We start from the raw sequence: 6,324 nt of genomic DNA, 5'->3' as shown, positions 1-6,324 counted from the left end.
TAACCTGTGTTTTATATATATTTCCACACTATGAGGTTGGAATAATACTGTGAAAATTATGATAATGCCCTTTTAGTGTAAGAGCTGTTTGAAAAGACTGCCTGAAATTTCAACCTATTTTCATGGGACAGAGTTTTGGCTTGCCTGGTGACAACACCAGGCGGTAAATTAGTTAACAGACCAATTAGAAAGAGAGCTCCAAACCTCTCAATAACAGCTAGTTTTCAGTTTACCCTCCCCACTCAAGATCACTCCCAGACAGTCCTGGCAAAATTCTTGCTTGAGATATTGCTCTTTGCTAAAAAAAAAAAAAAAGAAGCTATTTTTGTTTCATTTTTATCATTTTATTCGAAAACAATCACAGTAAGGCACTTAATTGTTACCCGGAAATGATTTTATATTGAGATAAGAACGTTTGCATTGGACCTTTAAATGCGATGTTTGCTCTTATTTTTCTCTCAAAGACTAGAGGCATTACACTACCGTTCAAAAGTTTGGGCTCACTTAGAAATGTCCTTGTTTTTAAAAGAAAAGCACATTTTTTGTCCATTAAAATAACATCAAATTGATCAGAAATACAGTGTAGACATTGTTAATGTTGTAAATGACTATTGTAGCTGGAAATGGCAGATTTTTTTTAATGGAATATCTACATAAGCATACAGAGAGCAATTATTAGCAACCATCACTCCTGTGTCGCAATAGCACGTTGTGTTAGCTAATCCAAGTTTATCATTTTAAAAGGCTAATAGATCATTAGAAACCCCTTTTGCAATTATGATAGCACAGCTGAAAAATGCAGTCCTGTTTAAAGAAGTAATAAAACTGGCCTTCTTTAGACTAGTTGAGTATCTGGAGCATCAGCATTTGTGGGTTTGATTACAGGCTCAAAATGGCTAGAAACAAAGTACTTTCTTCTGAAACTCGTCAGTCTATTCTTGTTCTGGGAAATGAAGGCTATTCCATGCAAGAATTTGTCAAGAAACTGAAGATCTCGTATAACGCTGTACTACTCCCTTCACAGAACAGCGCAAACTGGATCTAACCAGAAAAGAAAGGAGTGGGAGGCCCCGGTGCACAACTGAACAAGAGGACAAGTACATTAGAGTGTAGCGGAACCCCTCCGCAATAGCCAGTGAAAAGTGCATGGCGCCAAATTCAAAACAACAAAAATCTCATAATTAAAATTCCTCAAGCATACAAGTATTTTACACCATTTTAAAGATAAAATTCTCATTAATCCAGCCACCGTGTCTGATTTCCAAAAGGATTTACAGTGAAAGTACCACAAACGATTATGTTAGGTCACCACCCAGCCACAGAAAAACACAGCCATTTTTCCAGCCATAGAGAGGAGTCACAAAAAGCAGAAATATGATGATCTTCATCAGATGACACTCATAGGACTTCATGTTACACAATACATGTATGTTTTGTTTGATAAAGTTCATATTTATATAAAAAAAATCTGAGTTTACATTGGCGCGTTACGTTTAGTAGTTCTAAAACATGCGGTGATTGTGCAGAGAGGCACATCAAATGACAGAAATACTCATAATAAACATTGATAAATTATACATGGAACTTTAGATAAATTTCTCCTTAATGCAACCGCTGTGTCAGATTTAAAAAAAAAAACTTTACGGAGAAAGCAAACCATGCAATAATCTGAGTACAGCCTTTAGACAACAAAGCAGCCAAAAGATACCCACCATATTGGGTAGTCAACATTACTCAGAAAAAGCATTTTAAATATTCACTTACCTTTGCTGATCTTCATCAGAATGCACTCCCAGGAATCCCAGTTCCACCATAAATGTTTAATTTGTTCGATAATGTCCACCAGTTATGTCCAAATATCTTCTTTTGTTAGGGCGTTTGGTAAACAAATCCAAAAGCGCGTTCAGTTCGCGCCGAACGAAAAGTTCAAAAAGTTCCGTTACAGCCCGTAGAAACATGCCAAACTAAGTATGGAATTAATCTTTAGGATGTTTTTAACATAAAACTTTATTAATGTTCCAACCGGACAATTCCTTTGTCTGTAAAAATGAAGTGGAACATTTCACGTGAGCGCGCCTGACCGAGGCTGTGGCACTCTGCCAGACCACTCACTCAAAGAACTCTTATGAGCCCGTTCTTTAGAGTATAATCTTCAAAACAGGTTCTAAATACTGTTGACATCTAGTGGAAGCCGTGGGAAGTGAAACATAACTAATATCCCACTGTATCTTCAATGGGGGCTGAGTTGAAAAACTACAAACCTCAGATTTCCCACTTCCTGGTTGGATTTTTTCTCAGGTTTTTGCCTGCCATATGAGTTCTGTTATACTCACAGACATCATTCAAACAGTTTTAGAAACGTCAGAGTGTTTTCTATCCAAATATATTAATTATATTCATATTCTAGCTTTTACGTCTGAGTAGCAGGCAGCTTAATTTGGGCACGTTTTTCATCCAAGCTACCCAATACTGCCCCCTACCCCAAATAAGTTAATTTCTCAGAACAAGAATAGACTGACGAGTTTCAGAAGAAAGTTCTTTGTTTCTAGCCATTTTGAGCATGTAATCGAACCCACAAACATTGATACTCAACTAGTCTAAAGGCCAGTTTTATTGCTTCAGTAATTCAGGACAACAGTTTTCAGCTATGCTAACATAATTGCAAAAGGGGTTTCTAGTGATCTATTAGCCTTTTAAAATTATAAACTTGGATTAGCTAAGACAACATGCCATTGGAACATCGGAGTGATGGTTGCTGATAATGGGTCTCTGTACGCCTATGTAGATATTCCATAAAAAATCTGCTGTTTCCAGCTACAATAGTCATTTACAACATTAACCATGTCTACACTGTATTTCTGATCAATTTGATGTTATTTTAATGGACTAAAAATGTGCTTTTCTTTTAAAAACAAGGACATTTGTAAGTGACCCCAAACTTTTGAACAGTAGTGTACCTATTTGTATTATTTTTAATGACGCGGCTATAGCCCTCATGTAGAGGTCTTGAGAAAGGAATTGTAAATGTCCTGAACTGAAGAGATTACTGTATACAGGGTGTGATTGTAGCTCTGCTCTATAGGCTTTTTATATGAATGTTCTGAGGTGCTCTGTTGGCTGAAAAGTGTTACTGCCCGTGTCTGACTGTCTTCTCAGACAAAGCACTTTACCTGAAGTTTAACTGAGTGCAGTATCACACGGCCTTGACTGACCTCATTCAATTACAAACACAACAATAGATATTGGCCAGTTGAAATAGGAATAACAAATAGGGCACATGTCAGTTCTTAGGCTACTATTTTGCCCCCAATTTAGTGCGTGTTTATCAGTGCTGTTCTGTCCATGGAGTGTACAGTCCCAGTGTTTCTGTTCAGCCTGTTACTCCATTTGTAAGTCATGTGAGGGTCACTGTGTGGACTAGCTATAGTGTAGGTTTGGACAAGACCCACACACCTTGTCATTGATTGAAATAGTGTTACTGGATAGCAGCATATAACAACGCTATGTAAATACTAAGATTTACAGTGCTTTGTCTCTCTCATACTCTTATCGATCATGTACCTAACTACACAGTATGCATGAGAGAAACTGAATGTTGCAGGGTAGTTGCCATAGAACTGCAATGTGCGCACAGGATGTGTTCAATCAAATCCACATGTCTGTTTCCTTACGGAGTGCTGAAGTGACTATGAAATGCAATCAAACTGAAGTCAGTATGAATGTAATGTGTTTGTAAGAAGGCCTCAGTCTAATTCTATAAATATATTTACAGTGTATGTACATGCTTATAAACAAGGCTTCAAAAGCTACCAAATGACCCTGGTAAAGGCACCTTTGTTGCAGTGAATGTACAGCATGTGAAATCTTTTGTATGAAGGTTCACTTTGGTAAAGTTCGTAAAGTTCAGAGATGGTTGCTCTGTGTAGCTAGCTTTGAGAGAGACATTGAATTCAAGCAGTGTTATAATGGTACAGATGTTTGTGCTAAATTGCAAATGAATGAAAAAAGAGAATTGTCATCTTTTACTTTGTACTCTGTGTATTTGTTCAATGTGTTTTAATAAATCCCCTCAACAACAATAGACATACCTCATTGCTTAAATGCACATCTGAGAAAATAAGCTAATTCTCAGTTTGAGTATGTGTGAGCTGTGAAATTATATATTTGAAGGTGACTTTCTTTTGCTGAGAGTGAAACCCACAGGGCAGAAGGAAGGTTGGCTGCCCAAAAAAAGACATGGAACAGCACAAATGAGGAGAAGGTGAAGGCAGGAACCACCTGGAATGAAAATCAAGAAAACGTTCCAGAACAGAGTTTTCTGGAGTTGCAGCTCTGAGGCCCTTTGTTCCACTAGGAGCTGAAAGGAATAAGCCAAGTAAGTCAAGTTGCCTTGAAACATCAATAAAGAGAATTAATAAATAGTTTGATTTTAGAACTGCAGGCTTGTTAATGGGGCTTGTCCCCTGATGTCTGCCAGTGGTCCAGGTCACTCACTGCCTTGCCGTAAAGTAAAAGAACTTAGGAGCAGAAATTGAGCCATTGACATATTAAGTCAGAGTTCAAGACATTCAGCCAATCACAGTTTTTACGGTACATTATTCTCTTTCCTTGAATATATAAATTGACCAAAATGTTTGTGCCTAAAAAGGAGATGTGTTTACTGACAATTGTTACACGGTAGTTATAAAACATATTGCACTAATATTCTCAGGTACTTCTCTTTCCTCTCTACTGATGTCCATCTTAGTTCAGTTGACATTAGTATTTTTTCAGTTTAAAATTTGTATTCCTCAAGTCCTTGGCTTGGTGATGTAATCACTAACATTGTTCCAAACTATTCCCCCTTTCACCCAAGTTTCCCATCCTAATACCTCTTGGCCCACCCTCTACATCTGCATATCTGCTCTGATTGGGCATGTGCCATACTTTAGCATTTCTATTGGCCGAAGCCAAGACTTTTGCTCTGCCATTGGCCAATCAATGCTGAGAAAGCCCTTTGGCCTGCTTTGTGTCTGTTAAGCAGCAGGGGGCAGGAGATTGGAGGAGGGAGGGAGGGACTAAACATAAGGGGAGAGAAAAAGAGGGAAGAGGGACAGGAAGACCGGGCAAGAAATTGTGAGAAAAAGAGCGAGAGGGAGGGACTGAACCATAGAATCGAGAGAGGAGGGAGTAGGGGGAGCCTCATTCAGAGCAGCTAGTGTGAGGAGTGGAGCTGACCTAATGTGGGAAAGTAAACAGTATTTCCAGTCTATTCTGCCGGAGCCCTAGGAGCTCTTAAAGCAGACATACAGGGGAATGAGTGAGGAACCTGCCAGTATATACACGGAATGTTCATGGGAGGTAACCAGGATTAAAGAGTCCACAGGGAGTAACTGAAGCTTGTTGGAGGAAATACTACCGAGGACAAGAAGGTGAGAGGTGTATTTTTATTGTATTCTACTATATACACTCTTCCTCTTTTTTGTTTCACTTCTCTGCATGTTCACCAAGACAAGAGCTTTGTTGAAGGGGCCATGGAGGGAGTGGGGGTGGGTGGGTGTGTTGTTTTGTGCTCTCAGACCCTGGGTCCGATAGCTTGCAGCTTCGGGCAGCGGAGTTACAGAGGAGGAAAGGAGAGCAGAGGCAATACCCAAAGCCGGGTGGCCTCTTTGTTGAATACACTCTTTCACAGACGATTACACCAGGACTAACCTTCAGAGAGGGCTGTGTCTGGGGCTTGGCTACCCATATTATCAAGGGAAAGACCATGAGGCACTCTGGTCCAGAGACATACACCATCAATAGGGAGGATCTATACATTGATTCCAGGCAGAACTGGGCCAGAGATACTCCACTCCAGTATATTCATTACTGTACCCCCTCCATAGCCCCGGGCTGAAACTGGAGTCGTCTATCCAGCCCTAGTCTTGGGGCTCCTTCCTGGAGTACAATAGCCCCTCCCTGAATGAATTTCACGCTGCCTCATCCCCACTAAGGAGAAAGGAATGGGGAGAGGGGGACCTCTGATCTGCATTTTGGAAAGATGTAGTGTTTCCCGCTTTAGTCGGATGTCCCAGCATTCCCTGAGTCAGACTGTTAAACTTTTGTTCGACAATCAAGTTCCATTAATTAATAGTCCATGCATGTCTGGCCTGGAGCTTAAACCACAAAGATTCTCCTATGAATGGGACCCCACTCGCCTTTTCCTCTCACGCCATAGTGAATACACAGCTGAGGCCTTCCCACTCCCGGAAGCCCTAGGGGAATTAGTACAGACAGTTATGGATGAAGACCATCATGAAAATAAAGTAACCGTCATAACCACTTTAAAAAATAATTGGAAAG

The 6,324-nt window shown here is 39.9% G+C and overlaps 1 protein-coding gene across 2 annotated transcripts in view; it reads left to right on the top strand.

Annotated features, from left to right (window-relative positions):
* The first annotated feature begins 5,133 nt into the window (after positions 1 to 5,133).
* LOC112218458 (rho guanine nucleotide exchange factor 10-like protein) overlaps positions 5,134 to 6,324 on the top strand; it is a 105,286-nt gene continuing 104,095 nt past the window's right edge. For both annotated transcript variants that reach the window (XM_042296025.1, XM_042296019.1), the window contains exon 1: positions 5,134 to 5,411. The gene's annotated coding sequence lies outside the window, so the exon portion shown is untranslated. The remainder of the gene's footprint in view (positions 5,412 to 6,324) is intronic.

Source organism: Oncorhynchus tshawytscha, linkage group LG02 (assembly GCF_018296145.1).
Source record: "Oncorhynchus tshawytscha isolate Ot180627B linkage group LG02, Otsh_v2.0, whole genome shotgun sequence".
Taxonomy (NCBI): domain Eukaryota; kingdom Metazoa; phylum Chordata; class Actinopteri; order Salmoniformes; family Salmonidae; genus Oncorhynchus; species Oncorhynchus tshawytscha.
The sequence above is the reverse complement of the archived record's forward strand: the minus strand, read 5'-3'. Positions and strand labels throughout refer to the sequence as shown.